Source organism: Balaenoptera ricei, chromosome 2, assembly GCF_028023285.1.
Source record: "Balaenoptera ricei isolate mBalRic1 chromosome 2, mBalRic1.hap2, whole genome shotgun sequence".
In the NCBI taxonomy this organism is placed as follows: Eukaryota; Metazoa; Chordata; class Mammalia; order Artiodactyla; family Balaenopteridae; genus Balaenoptera; species Balaenoptera ricei.
Window position 1 is genome coordinate 14,217,589 of NC_082640.1, and position 18,783 is coordinate 14,236,371.

Below are 18,783 nucleotides of genomic sequence, written 5' to 3' on the forward strand. Positions count from 1 at the left end.
TTAATTTTCTCCAAACTACTGAGCTCCTCATTTTCCCTTTTAAGTGCAGTGCTGCCTAGAGCTTTCAGTATTTTCCATACCAGAAAACAAAATAAACGTGAAGTTGTCGGCGGCGCTGGGCTGAGAATTAAAGGCTTTACTTATGTGGACAGAAAAACAGAGGGCCTGGACAGATGGGAGTGGGAGGGTAGAAATCAGGCTGAGTTGAGGGCATGAGGGAGAGAGAATTCGGTCTTAGGAGAGCGATGACCCAGGGAGTGTAATATATTAAATATTGCAGCGATCGATTTCAATATCCCAAGTGGACACGGGAATAAAAATTCACCAACAAGCTGAAGTGATTAGGAATGCTTTGTTGCGAGGGAAAAAATGTGATTTTCTTCAGATCCTTTTTGTTCAGGTTAGAAGAAGCATAGACAATCCACGTCTAAGCTTTGGACTCCCAGTTTGGGATATAACTCTAAAGGTTAGTCCTATGTCAACGGTGCTTCTGCGTCGTGAAAAGATGAGCCTTTGTACTAAGGAGGATTAAATATCATCCACAATTACAGGCTGGTGCCTCTAGGAGCTTTCCTCCCAAATCAGAGAAGGGTACATTTTGGAAAGGCTACTCCTTTCCTGTGTATTAGTCTTTGTTTCAGTGGCTCTGGGACAAAGCAGTTGCGTTTGCACAGTTCTTTCACTAAAATCCAGGGGAAAATGCACTATATAGTTTAGAGAGGGTTGCTTCACAATAGCAGGACATAAAAACAGCAGTTGGTGCTATGTAGGGAAGAAATATTTTTGAAATGTCATTCCGGGGCCAAAAGTATGAAACCCGTCGTATATCCAGGCACAAATACTCACTGCTGCACATGATTGTGTTAGTGACTTCAGAATTGGGTGGGATTTTCTGTTCCTTTTTCTACCAAATCCAGCTCTTAGACATTCATGCTATGAACTGTGTTTCCCTCAGTCCAGGAATCTGTTTAGGGATTTGGGGTCATCACTGAGGAGGCTGCTTGGGGTGGGGGATTGTTTCCAGTCACAGCCTAACGGGCAGGGCCTGGGCTCTTCACACTGGGGACACCGAGTCTGCCAGCTAGGAACACACTGCTGGACGTCTGCACGCGGCGGCCACCACAGCTGCCTCCTCCTCCTCCAGTGTGTCTGCCACAAATCTGGGAAAGAAATGCAGCATCATACGAAGGATTTCTTTAATGAGGATGAGTTCCTCAGAGTGACTGGGGGCTCTGGCTGCTGTTCAGGCCTCTCCTTCCCTCTGCCAGATCCCATTAAATCCTTCCTTATACACCAGCCTGAGGTTGGAAAAGCACACCCTCACGCCCCCGCCGCCGCTCCCTGACCCAGAAACTGATCTCAATTTTACCCTGGTAGCTGAGTGAGGATGAACTGGAAGGTCTGAGTAGGCTGGAATCCCTGAGTAGGGCAAAATAAAATATACCTATCTCTATCTATCTATCCTCTATCTTACCCCCTCCCTTCTCTGCCATCAGTCTTCCAGTCTTCTAATCATCTTCCATCCTAGTTAGGATGACTAGCTCCCACTTGGAGCATGGTCCTAGGGACTAGCCATATTTCCATATGAAGCTCTTCTTCACAGCAGTAGAAGGCAGTAGAAGGAACCCTAAATCTCCCATTTCCTTTGCCCCTAAGTTGAGCCGACCCAAGTTGAGCTGCGTGAAGGCCGAGGTTGCTTGTGCAACCGAGCACTTAGGCTCCTGCGGCTGGAAACTACCAGACTCTCTGTGGAATGATGACCGCCTACAGGGAGGCTGATTCTGCCCTATAAAGCTGTTTACTTCCCTAAAGCTACATAGGTCCTTCCTCTCTTGAGGTTGGGGAGAGTGAGTAGGTTGGGTCCATTCAGGTCCAGGAGCAAACTATCACTCAAAAAAGTTACTTTGAGAAGCTAGGGTTCATGAAACCAGTTCTCTCTCTTCCTGAGTGTGGGAAAGACTGAGTCAGGGGCAATTTGGATAAGAAAGGAATCTCTGTTTTGCTATGGTCCCCCTTTGGCCTTCTTTTAGTTTGCATTTCTTTTTCTTCTCCTTCTTCTTCTTCATCATCATCAATGTCACATCAGGAAGAACAGCGGGTTGAAGGCACCAGCGGACTTGCAGTGTGAGGGCCTGCTGAAGCTGACTTGAGGCCTGGCTGTGTCTGGACAGGTGGCTCAGAGCGCAGAGATGCCTGCTCTTGTGTGAGGAGAGGAAAGCTGGAGAGAAGGAATCTCCTGGGTAGGGACTCTCTGTCCCAAGTTACCTAGGAGCAGGTTCTGCATCCAGGCCCTAAACGCTGAAAAACCTGCTCTGCTCTGCTGTAAAGTACCTGTTGCTTAAAGCTGCTTGGGGAGCCCTTGGGCCCCTGCCCTATTGTAAGTCTTGGGGGTTAGGTCTGGCTTCCCCTGGGGCTGCTGGATTCACCTGTCATTACGCTCACTGCCCAGGGACCCTGACAAACCTCCACAATGTGGGTCTGAAAAAGGGTGCTTAAGGTTCACTGATCTGTGTGTAGAACTTTGCAAAACTGCAAATAAGCGAGAAAATTTGTCTATTCTTGGGAAGGGAAATACAAGTTTGCACTTCACATGGAAGCATGAGAAAAAGTGTGTGTGTGTGGGGGGGACTTCTGGCCAAAAGCCCCACTGTAATCTCCAGAACAATTTCATTTCCTCTGCGGCACCCTGGCTACCCTAGCCGAGGCCTGCGAGAGGTCAGGGAGGAGAAGAAGCTTAAAAGCGGGGATGGGGAAGAGGAGAGGTGGCGAGGCCCTTAGCAAGGTCTCAGGTGAGGGCCAGGCCGGCTGCTGAGGAGGGGACCGACAGGATGGAAGGCCGCAGGACGGGGGGAGGGACAGAGCCACGTCTTTTGGAAGGTTTCGGTGTTTTCGAGAGGGGTTTTTCGCAGGAATTCGCACGGCCTGCCTCCGGGGCAGCCCGCTGGCGCTCTCCCCCGCCCCTTCTCGCAGAGCAGGTCACAGGGAGCTCGGGTTTCCGCGGAGGCCCCGCGCCCTGGCCGCCCGCGCTGCGCCCGCCTCGGCGCGCAGGCCTTTCCCGCTTGCTGAGAAAGGGAAAAGCGCGCGCCCCGGCTCGTGCGGGCTGGAGCGTGTCCGTGCCGAGGGAGATCCGGTGCTCCGGGGGGAGCCAAACTGCCCCGGCAGGCCCTATAAATCCGGCCGGCCGCGCAGGCGGGAGAGGGCACTCCTGTCGGGGCGGCCGACATCCCAGGCTGTCGCGCGGCTTCTGGGAACCCGCGGGCTGCTGAGAGAAGCAGGCCCCGGGAAGCTCGTTCTCTCTCCCTCCAAAGGGTGGTTGGGACTTTTGAACCCTTTAAAGTGATTGATCGTGTCCCACCAGAGAGCGGCTCCACCCCCGTCCCCATCTCCACCGCCTTCCCTTGTCACCTCGGCTCTAAGTGTGCGCGGAGACACGCGGGCGCGAGGGTTGGCGCGTTTGGAGATGCGAGCCGCAAACGCGAGCATTTGTGTATGAATGCGTGTCAAACAGGCAGGGCCAGAGCGGCTGTCGCGATTTTGGATGAATCCTGGTGTAAGAACCCATTACGGGAGGGTAGGAGTCGCGTCTCTGCGCCCAAAGCCCGCTAAGAGGAAGACGTAAGCGACAGCTATTCCCAGGAAACCGTCCCGGCACGCCCGCCTCCCGCCATGGAAGTCCTCGCAGGAGCCGGGCTCCGCACTGGGAGCCTTCAGGGAAGTCAGGATGAAGGCTCACAGCCTCTACGTGAAGTTGGTCATTAATTTGGGCTGCTCGGAGCCAGTAACACACTCAACGCCTCTGGCTTTGGGGATTGTCTCGGAGCTGGGACCCAGGCGTAGGCGACCCAGGGCTGCGGATGGGAAATGCGAGTGTTGGAGGCTCTGGGATGTGTCTGAGTGGGCTGGGTAGAGCTCGCGGGGCAAAGGTTGGCTCTTCCTCGCCCCAGATAAATTCTTGGTTAACTTGTGTAGACTAAACACATTAATGTTATTAGATGGGGTAAAATAGAAGGGGTTGAAAGTGGGGGGCATGCCAACTGGACCCAGACCCGGTCATACTTCTCTTCCGGTGACAAGTCAGGATGCTTCCAACACGAAAATAGAAATGTAACATTCAACTGGACGAATTAATTTTTGACGGATTTACGGTATGATTTTCTTTCAAGCGGTATTCATCGGTTCTTTCGATCAGTAGTGCGGTCCAAAGGCAGAAATATAAACAAGCACTTTCTGCTTTGCGGACCCCTTAACAGTATCTCCCAAAGAAAGACCAAGACACTTTGTGAATTTTCCCCAGATAATGCCTCATATTCCGAATGACTGATCAGAGAACTCCGGTATTGTTAAATAAAATGAGAGGAAGGCGAGTGACGTGGGAGTCGAACAATGGCATTTCTGAATCAGTTTGCTTGATTGACATTTGGGAGCTTCATGACCCCAGGGAATAGGACTCTTTACGGTGAATACACCAAAACATCAACCAAGATTAGAACTCTAGATCCTGTTTTAATCCCATTTCAGTCTAAATTACAGTGGGAAAATATAAAATCTAAGAGGAGAGAATTACTCCATCATATATTGACCTAAAGTTTTAATTGCTCCAAGGGGGAAATAAAAGTGGAAAACCAATATTCTTTTCATCACTTTAGGAATAGCACTGACAAGTAAAGTTTAAGTGTTTGGGAGGGTAGGTACTAAGAATATTTAAGTGGTGTAAAATATTTTATATTTATTTCGGGAGTCATACTGGAGAAATGTATAGGGAGATTTTATGCATATGTGAGAGAAAAAAATATAGTCCCCCTCTGTTGGATAAAAAGTGAGGCTCATCAGCAAACTGATGCTAAGAAATAATTAGATACCTTTAAGGTGGACTCTAAATTTCCATTATTATTTGGAAGGCTTCTCTATTTCGTGGGAGGGGAAATTTTTTTAATGCCAAAAGTTGTGTTAAATGTAAATTTAACCCAGGAAATTGTTGAGAGCCAATCTTCAAGTTGGAAAAACGGAATGTGTTTGAGCAAAGTCTATTTTTAACCACAGAAAAGTGTGAGATAGTGTGGGCTCTGTGTTAGGTGGGAGTAGAGTCTATGGCAACTTCGCTTTACAAAAAACATTGATTCTTCAATGGAACTTATCCTCAAACCTCAGAAACTTGAAAAATAGGAAGTTTTAAGTATTATATATTAAACTGAACCGATGCAACACAGAAAGACGAAGTTGTAGTAAAAGATGTTACAGTTATATTCTCCCAATTTTTAGCAGATAAACTACAGCAAAGGGGAATGTAACAGGAAGACATAAATATAGACCAAATATGTTATAAATAATGGAATAGAAAGGGTTGTTGCACAATATGGGTTCACAATCTTATATTTTGAGGGGTAGATTTTAATGAGAAGCCTCTCTGTTGCATGGGAATTGGGAAAAATAAGAATTATTTACGCAAGAAGGAACAAAAATTAATTATTAGGAGCTCAGTAATCACCAAATAAACTCTGAGCTTTGAGGTTAAAAATAGACGACTATCTTCATGTTCAATTATACAGTATCAATTACTAATACAACGGATGTTTCAGCATCTCAGCGAGACCAGATACCATCTTCTATGGAGATATCTTGGTATTAATTAATGACTGCTTTATTCTCATTATTCACAAGGAAAAATAGGGGTCGTGTCACATTAAAATTAAGATTATCTTAGTTTATCTGGGCCCTTAAAGATCATTCAAAGTAATTATATTTTGAATTAACAGAGGTAGGCAATTTATCTCGTTATTATTTTTGTTGTTGTTGTTCAAAGACAGAAAATAAAGATCAGAAATAAGCAAAGTTTCATTTTTGAAGATAGGAAGAACCAAACAAACATGTCTTGACTTCTGCAATATTTCCCTTGCTAAAGGGGGAATGAGGGAACTGTATAAGACGTGACTTTGCAAAGTCAAGTCCTTTTTAAAAGACTCGGATCGAAATTCTTGCTATGCAACAAGGATTCAGGTTTGATTAATTTTCTGCAAGCGACGTGACAGCGGTGTTTTGAAAGATTAATTAAAATTGAAGTGATAGGGAGCAGGAATTCAACCTGCAGAGGCGTCCCAGGCGCCTTGGGGGGCTTATGCAAGCGAGTCCCAAGCTCAAACTACGGGCTTTCCCGAGCCTGGGACGCAACTCCCCGTCTCCTGGAGAGGAACGCGGAATTTGGCAAGGCGCCCGCCTGGCCGCCTGGCATCCCGAGCTGGCCGCCAGCTCTCGGGGGTGGGGACGGGGTGTGTCCCGGGGAACCCGCTGCCGAGAGGACTGCTGGCGCGGCTCTCGACGAGCCAGTGAGGTCCAGGGTCACGCTGAGAGGCCGGAGGGGACTCCAGAAAGCCTCGAGCTGATAGCCCCGGGCCTCCCAATTTCCGGGGGTAGGGGGACACCTACTTTGTACCCGGGCTCGTGCGGAGCCCCCTCTACAGTCGCGAGCGTGCGGGCGCGTGGAAGGCGAAGGCGCATCCCCAGAGACGAGGACGTGAAGGGCTCGGCCGCTGGGCTGCGGCTGCCGGGCCGGGGCGCAGGCCTGCACCGGCAGTCCTGCCTCGTCGGCGGAGACTCGGAACTCTGGGAGGCCCTTCACTGCCCGACTCCCCTTACCTCTCCGCTCACTCCCGCCCCGGGTTCTCCCCTCCCCCCCCGCAACCCTGTCCCCTCGCTCCACTACGCGACGCCTTCGCCGGAGTAAGAAATTAGCTGCTTGCAACTGTAACTGTACTGAAGGAGATACAATCGCGGGAGCCCTCGGGGTCGCGCGCGGCAAAGTGGCGATGCGGGTGGCGCCCCAGAGGGTAGGTAGGGGGAAGCCGGGGGCGTTTGTTTGCACTTCGCCTCCCCGGGGCGCCAACTACAGTGTCCCCTTCTCTCGACCTGGGGGCTCAGGTCCTGACCTTGAGGCCGCGCCGCGCGGGGCTCTCTCCCGGCTGCAAGGGCGGGCTGGGTTGCGCGCCAGCGGGTGCCCGGGCCGTCCGGCAGGGGCGCTGGCCGGGCGGCTTCCCGGCTGGGGCGGGCCCTCCGCCCTGCGGCGGCGCCGGGAAACCCCTGCCTCTGCAGCGGGTCCCCGGGGACGCAGCCTGAAAGTGTCCCCGGGGATTCTCCGTGCCGCGGTGGCAACGTGGTTTCTCCTCCTCCTCGCGTCTGCCTCTCCCACCCTCTTCCCGGAGACCTCGGAGCGGCGGCGAAGTGGGAAGGGAGGCGGGTAAACACACGGCGAAGGCCTGGGAGCGGGAGCTGGGGGACTCCGGGTCGAAAAGGAGGCACTGGGATGCGGAGAGGGGGCCGGGGGCCAGGGGGACTCGGCTGGGGAAGGCTGGGGCGGGGGGCGAGGCGAGAGTCCCCTCCCTTCCGAGTGGCGCAGGGGGACCTCTTCCCCGGGGAACCCCCACCCAGCAGCTCCCAACCTCGAGAACAAAGGGTCTGGGAAGCACGGCCGGGGTCGCGGAGCGGAGGTGCAGGGAGGCAGGAAGGCAGGCGGTGGGGGCAGGGGAGGACGCCTCGCCACATTTCCTCTCCCGGCCGAATGACGGAAAAGCTCCCTCCAGCCAACGCCTCACTGAGGCCGCTTCAGAATCCGGGAGGGTTCGGGTTCCTTACCTAACGGCTGCACTCGCTCCCTTCCTCCCCCAGCGTCCCCACCCCCTCCGGGGACTGCGGCCCGGGAGCCGCAAGGCAGGCGGCGCGCCGCGGCGCGGGCGGAACCGCGGGGCAGCAGCGCCCCCTGCAGGTGCCGGGCGCCTCTGTAGCCGCCGCGCCGACTCTTTAAGGTGGAACCGGCCTCGTTCCCCACCCGCGCGTTCGGCTCTCCCGCAACCGTGCTTCCACCCGCGGAGTCTCCCTCGAGAAGCGGGCCTGGCAGTCCAGAACGGTCGGAGGCTGCTGGCTCCTACTGCTATTTCCTTGACCTCTTGGCCCCGCTACCTGAAGGTCCTCGTCCGCGGATGCCCCGGTATCGATTTCGACAATCACCATTGATAATTCCCTGCTGGTATAAAAAGAGGCTAAGTCATGCGTCAGGGCTGAAAGACGAAAACGGCGTTTCTTTAACTTGAAAGCAAACTTTTATTTTCGTTTATTAAAAGCAGAAGGCCACCAGGAAAGGGTCGCCGGGGGTTGGTGACCTGTCCATGGGTCTTTCAGATGTAAGTGTTCAGGATGAGCCTGGCCGGTCCCGGAATCGCATTCAGCGCCCACACCCCGCAAACTCCTGGGCAGGTGCCGGTGCAAGAGGCCGGGGAGGAGCGGCGGGCCCACAGGAAACCTCTCCTTGTGCACCTCCGGCGCCCCTGGCTTCAGCTCACTCTCGCCCGGATGCTTTATTTGGTGAAAGCAAGGAACGTAGAGAGGATCGAAAAGCAGTTTTTCTTTCTTTCCTTTTTCCCTTTTAACTAAAGAGTGTGCGTGTGAACTCATCGTTTCTTGGGTATAAGTGACCTCAACGAACTCGAGATTCTTGGGGAAAACCTACGAGCATCGAGCAGGGCACGAACAAGCCAACTCCGGTTCCGGTGCCATCTGCAGTAAATTCCTTTTCTTTGCTCTTCCCTCTTCCGCGTCTTGGAGAGGGGTCCCCCAGGGGTTGTCACAGGATTTCCGCACACCCAGGATCCGGACTCTCAGAGGAAAGCTCAGGTCCCGGCGCCGAGAGGGCGCGGGGGAGGGGAGGCAGTGCCGGCCCGGAGCGTGAAGTTTACCTGCACAGAGGGAACCGGCCTTCCCCCTCCCACCACCCCCTCCCCACCCCACCCCACCCCACCCGGCGCGCAGTCTCGGCTCCGCCCTGCCGGGCCCCGCCCCAGGGAAGCCGAGGCCGCAGGTCGGGCCGCAGCGGGAGGAGCTCGCCCCGGCAGGTGCCGCAGGGTCACGCCTTTCCCGGGGGTTGCAAACCGCAAGCGAAAGTCGAGGAGGGCTGGAGCTTTCCCTCTAATCCGTTTTACACTCTGAAAACCGCAAAGCTGTCGCCTAGCCGGCCACTTTTTAATTGGGAGGCAAACAGACGAAAAACCAAAACAAGCGCGCGAGCTGACTTTCCCTGTGTTTTTCCTTCTCAACGAAAAGCCCGCTCTCTGGTGAAGCGGAAAACGGCTCCGCGCTCACATTTGCTCTCTTTGAGGTCTGTACTGGCGGCGCCCCCAGCGCAGGGGGCAGCCTGGACTGGGCCCTCTCACCACCCTCTTCCCCCAACTCTTGGGTCTCCACGCGCATCTCGTCCCCCCACGGGTCACGCCGAGGCCATACGAGCCGTGCAAGCTCCATCCTGCGCTTTCTCGCTCGGGCTGAAGGGCAGATGTGGGTGCTTGGGTGTTGGGGGCTCCGAGGGCTTTGAATTATCCCCAGACCCAGGGTCCCCCGACGCCAGGCGCGGGAGGAGGAGGGCTTTGGGCCTCCAGTCCGGGGGCTCGGAGACCCCAGGCCGACCACAAGAAGCACTTGCCGACGCGCTTCGAGTCTCGCAGTTTTCCCTGGGGGAAAGCAGAAGTTGGTGGCCACACCGCGCGGCGCCAGAGCAAGCTCTCAACTTGCCGCGAGCCCTGCCGGCGGTGCTCAGCCCCCGGGGGAGGCGCCGGAGAAGCAGGAGAGCAGAGGGCGGGGTACGGGGGAGGCCGCCCGGGTCAGGTGGGCCGAGTCCCAAGATAGTGGGTGTCCACTTATCACGTTGATGTGTTAAGAAAGGTCCTATGTGTTAAGAAGGGTCTTTCGTGGAAAATCCTTTTTAGTCAAATTAGTGGTCGTGGAGGTACAAGGAGGGAAAGAAGGCAAAAGAAAGGAGACGGACCTTATTTAAAAAGAAAAACTGGGGAAAATGGAGTGGTCAAATTGTGGAGAGGAAGGGAGGGAAGGAAGGATGGAGGAGGCTTTCCTTCTTTGTTCTTTAAAAGCCCGAGCACTCTCTTTCTAAATCAAAATACAGAGAGCCAGTCTTTCTTGAAGCATGGTTAGGTAGCTAAGAGATACTGCTCATTAGTTCACTTTTAAAGCATTTGCTGGGTTGAGCAAAATTTTTAGAAGGTTCTTTCTCACCAGCCCCAGACTGAGCTCAACTCATTTTAATTTAAAGCAGATTTGAAATAAAAATTTCAGAAGAGAAAATGTGTGTATGTATCTGTACACGTATGCACATGCAACAGAGTTTGTATTCCCTCTAGTCTATTTCTAAGACAAGCAATTCTATAGTAAATTACATATGACGCCTGATTTTTTTCCTAGTATTGTATTGTCACCAGAGAGAAGAGTCCTGGGTTATCTTTCTCTCCATTCCCCATTAATAAATCTAAGAGAGAGAACCATTATATGATTGTGGCTCCTTTCCCCTCTCTTTCTGGCTTTCGTTCCCACACATGAACACACACACAGAATATACATTATGTGCTTCCCTAGTCAGCCTGTAATGTATCATCTATAAATCCATGCCCATGTCTTGTTTCCATTGAAATTTGGAACATGTTGAGGACCTAACTTTTGTTCTTGGTGGTGTGTGCATTTCATCAGGGATCTTTGGTAAACCAATAAACCAATTATCTTTGCTTTGAATTTATTTCTTTGTGATTAATGGAAAATAGCATTAATGAGTGGTTTAAACAGTATTTTTATATCAAATATCAACAAATAATTTTAAAAAAACTATAGTTTCCAAATGTTCAGAATAATGGCTTCCCATTTACAGTTATATTTTGGCAAAACTACTTCATATTAATTGAAAATGACTAAAACATGCATTCTATTTAGAGAGGCTTATTCACTGAGATTGAACTCCAACAACTTAAACTATCTGGATCAAATTACTTAAGTCATTCCTACTGAAGGAGGGGTTGGAAAATTAGAAACTGTGGAATGCTTTTTAGCCTTTTCATAAAGCTTTAATTAAATCTGACTTTTGTGAAAAATAAAACTAAAATACAATTATCCGTTAAGTGGTCTTGTAGAATATATGTTAAAAAAAAAAAAAGAGTGCCCAAAGTATATTTTAATGAAACTAGATGAATACAAATATAACTGTTGTTTTCCCAGTGATTTTTCTCTCTCAAACGTAAGACATGTAGGACTTCAGAACATGCTCTTTTATGTGTTCTGATAATAAGAAAACCATTGCTGCTTTTCTCAGAGGAGCACAGTTATCTAGGGGCAATGCCAAAATCATTAGATAAGCCTCATCTTTCCTATCACATTATTGTCTACATGAAATTCCATCTTAGAAAATATGCAAGAATATTACATTTTCCTGAAGCTTGAAAATACAATAAAATTTGAAGTGTTGAAAATATGATTCTTAGTTGACAGTATCTTAGAAGTTGCAGAAGTATCCATCTTTTTTTGAGATGGCTTTAATAATGACCGACTTTAATAATGTTGGAAAGTAAGGAAAGATTTCAGTAGCAGGCAAGATGTGATGAATGGACACAAGGAACAATGAAGCTATTGACAAAACATGCTAAGTTTTTAGAATTCTATCTAAATTATTATTTTTTCCTTCCAGTGGCAGAGGAAGAAACCCAAGTGCATCAATGTTCATCAGATGTAGGGTAATAAAAATGTGGGCAGGTGACAGTCAATGAGCTGTGACTGTAATATGGTTGTTAGTGTAGGTGAGTGAGTGCACTGAAACATTTGTTCCTGTTTTAAAAAGGTCTCTGGTCCTCAGTGGAAATAGGGGAATTTTGTAGAAACTTGAGGCCAAGAGGGAAAGAAGACTAAAAAAAGAATAAAGGAAATTCAGTAATTAAAAAACTATTTGTTTTCTATTTTAGATTTGATTTTAGATTCGATTTTAGTCAATTGTTCCTGCGAGCTATTTAGATGAAATAAATGGAATGTCACTTAATAGGCAGATGCTCTGATACATTTTCTTCTTCAAGGATCTGGTTCCTGGCATTCAAAGAAAACTAGGATTCAAGTTAGTATTAGAACTTGAACTTGTTCTGCCAGAGTGAAAATTGGTTCCATTAGGCGTCAGTCACAGAACTCTTACAGACCTGGCTAGAGCTGTGGTTATGATGTATCCAACTAGCTGAAATAATAAAGTCGTAAGTAATGCTGGATGTGCTTTGGGAAGCCATCCAGGGGGTTTAATTTTTTTTAATGAAAGTTTCCTAATTTTACAGTCCTCATAAATCTGAAACAAATCTGATTATGGTCATCAGGGTAAATTAAAACTTAATGCCTGACCCTTTGGAGATAACATAATAAGAATAACTTAAAATGCAAAATATTCAGTTGTGTGCAATCTTTAGTACGGATTCATTCCTGGACGTTTTTCTTACTCGCTTGCCCATACTTCCTTCTCATTGCAGATTTATAGTGCTCTGGGGGAAATGCTCGTACGAAGTGATATATTAGACAGATCTAACCAAAGCTTAAAAGTTAGTGTCTGACTATATAAATAAAAATCTAAACAAAAACAGCCACTAAAAGGAAAATTAACTGTACCTTAAGTGAACAATTGTACCCAATGTGGTAAGAGGAATGGGACAAATATGCATGTTTTTCAAAAGTTCATAATTTATTAAATATAGGAGAATTTTAAATAAATCCAATTCATAATACACATGTGGATTTATGTATATAAATATAATGATCATTCCTAAATTAAATAAAATTGATTGGAACCCTGGGGTGTTCCTTATATGAAAATATGTGATAGCTTTCATTAAATAATGAATAGCATATTATAAAAATTTTAAAAATACTAATAAGAAATAGAATATTAGACTCAATAGAAAAATTAAAATAAATTTAAATTCTCCTAATTTATTATAGAAATCTGTTTTCTCTTACTTTTCCTTTTGAGCAGAAAATTTGTCAACTTGTTATTTTGGCATCAATTTATCCTTCTATGTATTTTATTTACTTGTGAACAAATGTTATTAGCTAAGTTTTAGTACCAAATACCATAATCATAAAATCTCAGAGATCATGTTTTGATGTGAATATTAATTCAAATTTAGAAGTATTTATGGATAACTCAGAAAGCTTACTTACTTTATTTTCTTATTACTCATAGCCACCAGATTTTTAACTTCGTTTGTCCATAACAGCCGATTTTTAAGACATGTTAAAAACAAACACTGGGACTTCCCTGGTGGCGCAGTGGTTAAGAATCCGCCTGCCAATGCAGGGGACACGGGTTCGAGCCCTACTCTGGGAAGATCCCACATGCCACGGAGCAAATAAGCCCGTGCGCTGCAACTACTGAAGCCCGCGCTCCTAGAGCCCGTGCTCCGCAACAAGAGAAGCCACCGCAGTGAGAAGCCCCGCACCACAAGGAAGAGCAGCCCCTGCTCACGGCAACTAGAGAAAGCCCACACAGCCAGAAAAAAAAAAAAAAAAAAAATGCTATCTTCAACAATTTTTGTAATTTGGAACTTGAACTGAACCTGCTTAAATTTTTAAACAAATGGTTAAAAGTAGATAAAGGGAGTAGTTTGTTTTTTTTTGCCAATTAAGGAAAAAAATTGAGGAATATTCCTCTCAGTAAATTTAGATATTTTTTTAGTTCTTACAAAATATCTGTTGGCTCCAAAAATCACTGAACAACTAAAAAGGCCGCACTGACAGTTAATGGTCACCCAGCTATTAAAAAGTAGCTCTGTAGACTTTACCAGAAGCTGAATGTCAGAGTTCGCTCTTCCTGTTTTTTTTCCCTTCCAGATTCAGAGGAGATTGCTTTGCCCTATGGGGAGATTTGCTCTTCCTAAGTGTGGAAAAAAATGTGATAGGCAGTTCCAGGAATGTTGCCTTTGACAGCTTGTCTCAGAGGACTTAATATTCTAGGTGGCAATTGGCCAAAATAAGTAGGAAGCTTAGGTAACTGCCAAGCTACAATACCGATGAAAATTCTGCCATAGCTAATTAGAAAGCGGAAGGAAAGTTTTTACATTAAAAAAGAACTAGGAGGGACTTCCCTGCTGGTGCAGTGGTTAAGAATCCGCCTGCCAATGCAGGGGACACGGGGTTCGACCCTTAGTCTGGGAAGATCCCACATGCCACGGAGCAGCTAAGCCCGTGCGCCACAACTACTGAGCCTGCACTCCAGAGCCCGCGAACCACAACTACTGAACCCGTGTGCCACAACTACTGAAGCCCACGTGCCTAGAGTCCATGCTCCACAACAAGAGAAGCCACTGCAATAAGAAGCCCGTGCACCGCAACGAAGAGTAGCCCCCACTCGACGCAACTAGAGAAAGCCTGCGCACAGCAACAAAGACCCAACGCAGCCAAAAAAAAAAAAAAAAAAAAAAAACATTTTATTAATTATAAAAACAAAAAAGAACTTGGAATTAAATGGCTAGTGGTGAGGGACAACTATTCCTGGTGTGTGTGTATTTGTAGGGAAAGGATAAGTAAGCATTTGTTAATTTTTATAATAATCTTATTAAAAAAGCTATTTGACAATTGATTTAAAAATATTATAACGGTGCTCACTTCGGCAGCACATATACTAAAATTGGAATGATACAGAGAAGATTAGCATGGGCCCTGCGCAAGGATGACACGCAAATTCATGAAGCGTACCATATTTTTAAAAAGAAAAACTATTATAACAGAGCTATCTGAGAATAGCTTTACTTGAACGTTGGTTTCAGAAATCAGAAGCACATCATTAACAATACTTGCCTTTGTCTGAGCTATGAAAATAAGATAATGCGGAATCACGAAAATTCTTTTAATGGTTGCAAGTTTGTCCCATTCCAGAATGCACAGCCCTTTGCAATGTGAGTTTGCTGCTCCCATCCAGAAGTGGACTCTATCCTCCACTCCCTGGAATATAGGCTGGGCTTGTGACTTTGACTAATTGGATAGAGTGGAGATAATGTTATACAAGTTTTGGAATTAAGGCCTGAAGAGATCCAGCAATTCCACTCCTGGGCATATATCCAGACAAAACTCGAAAAGATACATGCACCCCTATGTTCATAGCAGCACTATTTACAACAGCCAAGACATGGAAACAACCTAAATGTCCATCGACAGATGAATGGATAAGGAAGATGTGGTATATATATATATATATATACACACACAGTGGAATATTACTCCGCCATCAAAAAGAATGAAATAATGCCATTTGCAGCAACATGGATGGACCAAGAGATTATCATACTAAGCGAAGTAAGTCAGAAAGACAAATACCATATGATATCACTTATATGTGGAATCTAAAACATAACACAAATTAACATACCTACAAAGCAGAAACAGACTCACAGATGTAGAGAACAGACTTGTGGTTGCCAAGGGGGAGAGGGTGGGAGTGGGGGAAAGAATGGGGGTTTGGGGTTAGCAGAGGCAAACTATTGTATATAGGATAGATAAACAAGGTGTTATTGTATAGTATGGGAACTATATTCAATATCCAGTGACAAACCATAATGGAAAAAGAATATGTATATATGTATGGCTGAGTCACTTTGCTGTACCAAAGAAATTAATACAACATTGTACATCAGCTAGACTTCAATAAAATTAAAAAAAAAAAAAAAAAAGCCTGGAGAAACTTTGCACCTTCCATCTTCATCCTCTTGGAACACCATGCCACAAAGAAGACTGGGATGAAAGATCGTGAGGAGAGAGAGGGGCCCAGCTGTGTATCAGCTGCTCCCGTTGAGCCCAGCGCCTAGCATATCCACCAGCTGAATACCACTACATGAATGAACCCAGGCAGAGGAACCACACAGCCAAAAGAATCATGAAAAATAATAAATCTTCTTGTTTTAAGCCACTAAGCTTTGAGGTGATTGGTTATACAGCAATAGACAACCACACTTGTCTTGTTAGCCGCAGTTATTACAATCATATAAAGTTGAGAAGGAATTTGTTGATATAGCAAGTGTCCAAATCATGATCAAATTAAAGAGCTCTCCATATTTTTAAGAGCCCGAGTTAGCACCACAGGCTCAAGGTTACTATCTGTGATTGTTATCATGATAATTAATTTTCATCCCTGAGGCTGGTGAGATTTAAGGAAGTCACATTATTTTATATCATTTGCACAGCAACTCAGTGAAGCAGGCAGGGTGGTTATTATCTACATTTTAAAGATGAATAAACAGGCTCAGGGAAGTGACAGAAGTATTGAGACCAACATGTGGCTTGAGAAGGGATATCCCCAGGGAAATGTCGATGACCTCATTTTTCTTAGTTGGAAAATGAAAGGATTGGATTAGAGGATCTCTGAAGTTCCTGTAGTCATGTCAGAGGTCTCAGGCTGGGTCACATTAATCAGAGCCAGTGGAGAGGAGAAGGAATCTGGGACCATCAGGAATAGAAGCTGAGAGACCCCAGCCTGCATGAGGATTTGATGGAAAGCCATTCATTCACTTCATTCATTCAACAATAATTTTCTGAGTGCTTTTTACATGCCCAGCACTGCTCTAGGCATTGGAGATGTAGTGGTGAATAAATCCCACAAAATCTCTGCTTCTATGGGACTTACATTCTGGTAGGGGGCTTATGACAACAAGTAAACAAACACACTGATTTCAAATAGAGATAGGTGCTATGAAAAAAAAAAACGAGTAACCTAATAAAGAGTGATGGTGGTGGGTGTGGAAGGCACCTTGGAATAGGTGGTCAGGGAAGACCTCTCTGAGATGACGTTTGACAGCCATGGGTTCAAGTCCTGGTGATGCTACTTACTAACTATGTGAAATGAGACAACCAAGTTACCTCTCTAGCCCCTTTTCTGTTAAGTGGGGCTAATCATAGATAGTTGTTGCGTAGAATAAATGAAGTAATGCATGTAAAATGTCTGGTACAGATAACCCACTTAATAAATACTAACTTCCTTAAACTCTCTTCCAATCAGGGTGGCAAGCTTGGTTGTCATGTTCTTTGGTGGGGACCCTACTGGCGACTGGGTGGAATAATTCTTCACTGTGCAGGACTGCACGAGTGCATTGCTGGACATTTAGCCCACCTGGCCCCCACCAACTAAATGCCAACAGAATTTCCCTAGTCATTTTGACAATCTAAAACCATTGTGTACCTGTTAGCTTTTCCTGAGTAACAAATCATTCAAAACTCAGTGGCTTAAAGCACACACAAAATATTTTTCTCATGATTCACTGGGTTGGGGTGTGGAACATATACGCTGAGTCAAATTGACTGAGGTTGAATGGTCTAGAATGGCTTCCCTCACATGTCTGGAGCTGGGACGTCTGGTCCTCTCTCCGTGGGGCCTCTCATCTTCTAAGAGGTTAACCTGGGCTTCTTTACAAGGGGCTTGCAGTGTTCCCAGCAGCAAAAGAAGGCAAGCCCCCAAACATAAACATTTTTCAACTCTCTGCTTACACTGCCTGTGCTAATATCCTGTTGACCAACAAAAGTCCTAAGGTTAAACTCAGATGCAAAGAGTGGACTCCGACTCCTGACGGGCGGGGAGCTGCAAAGTCACCCAGCAGAGAAACACACGCACAGTGAGGAAGCTCTGTGGCCATTTCTTCAGTTTACCAAAGTCCATGCTCTGGCTATAAATTATTCATGTTCCTCCCAGCTATGAAATATACCTATCCACATCCTAAGACCCTCAAAACTCATGCCAAGTGTTGTGTCAGACTTGAAGTAGTGAACTTTTAAAAAATAAATTTATTTATTTATTTTATCTTTGGCTGCGTTGGGTCTTTGTTGCTGTGCACGGGCTTTCTCTAGTTGCGGTAAGTGGGGCTACTCTTCATTGTGGTGTGTGGGCTTCTCACTGCGGTGGCTTCTCTTGTTGTAGAGCATGGACTGTATGCACGTGGGCTTCAGTAGTTGTGGCTCGTGGGCCCTAGAGCACAGGCTCAGTAGTTGTGGCACATGGGCTTAGTTGCTCCGCAGCATGTGGGATCTTCCCGGCCCAGGGATCAAACCTGTGTCCCCTTCATTGGCAGGTGGATTCTTTTTTCTTTTTTTCATTTTTCCAGCTTTATTGAGATATTATTGACGTATAACATACGTAAGTTTAAGTATACAACATGATGATTTGATACGTGTATATACTGCAGAATGATTACTGCAATGGTGATAGTTCACACCTCCATCCCCTCACATAATTACCTTTATTTGTGTGTGTGTGGTTGATAGTAACATTTAAGATTTACTCTCTTAATAATTTTCAAGTGTACAATACAGTAGTATTAACTATAATCACCATGCTGTACACTAGATTCCCCAGAACTTATCTTAAAGATGAAAGTTTGTACCTTTGACTAACATCTCCCCATATCCCCCTCTCATAACCTGGCATCCACCATTCTACTCTCTATGTGTATGAATTCAGCTTTTTATTTATTTATTTATTTATTAACATCTTTTTTTTTAAAGTAGATTTTATTTTATTTTATTTTTATTTTTGTGTGTGTTGGGTCTTCGTTGCTGCGCGTGGGCTTTTCTCTAGTTGCGGAGGGCTACTCTTCATTGCGGTGCGCGGGCTTCTCATTGTGGTGGCTTCTCTTGTTGCGGAGCACAGGCCCTAGGCGCGCGGGCTTCAGTAGTTGCGGCACATGGGCTCAGTAGTTGTGGCTCACGGGCTCTAGAGCGCAGGCTCAGTAGTTGTGGTGCATGGTCTTAGTTGCTCCGTGGCATGTGGGATCTTCCCGGACCAGGGCTCAAACCCGTGTCCCCTGCATTGGCAGGCGGATGCTTAACCACTGCACCACCAAGGAAGCCCATATTTTTTAACATCTTTATTGGAGTATAATTGCTTTACAATGGTGTGTTAGTTTCTGCTTTATAACAAAGTGAATCAGCTATACATATACATATATCCCCATATCTCCTCCC

The 18,783-nt window shown here is 46.6% G+C and overlaps 1 non-coding gene across 1 annotated transcript; it reads left to right on the plus strand.

Moving 5' to 3' along the window:
• Positions 1 to 14,437: 14,437 nt before the first annotated feature.
• On the plus strand, positions 14,438 to 14,544 carry LOC132361785 (U6 spliceosomal RNA). The gene has a single exon (XR_009502053.1). It is a non-coding gene; the product is annotated as a U6 spliceosomal RNA (small nuclear RNA).
• The last annotated feature ends 4,239 nt before the right edge of the window (positions 14,545 to 18,783 follow it).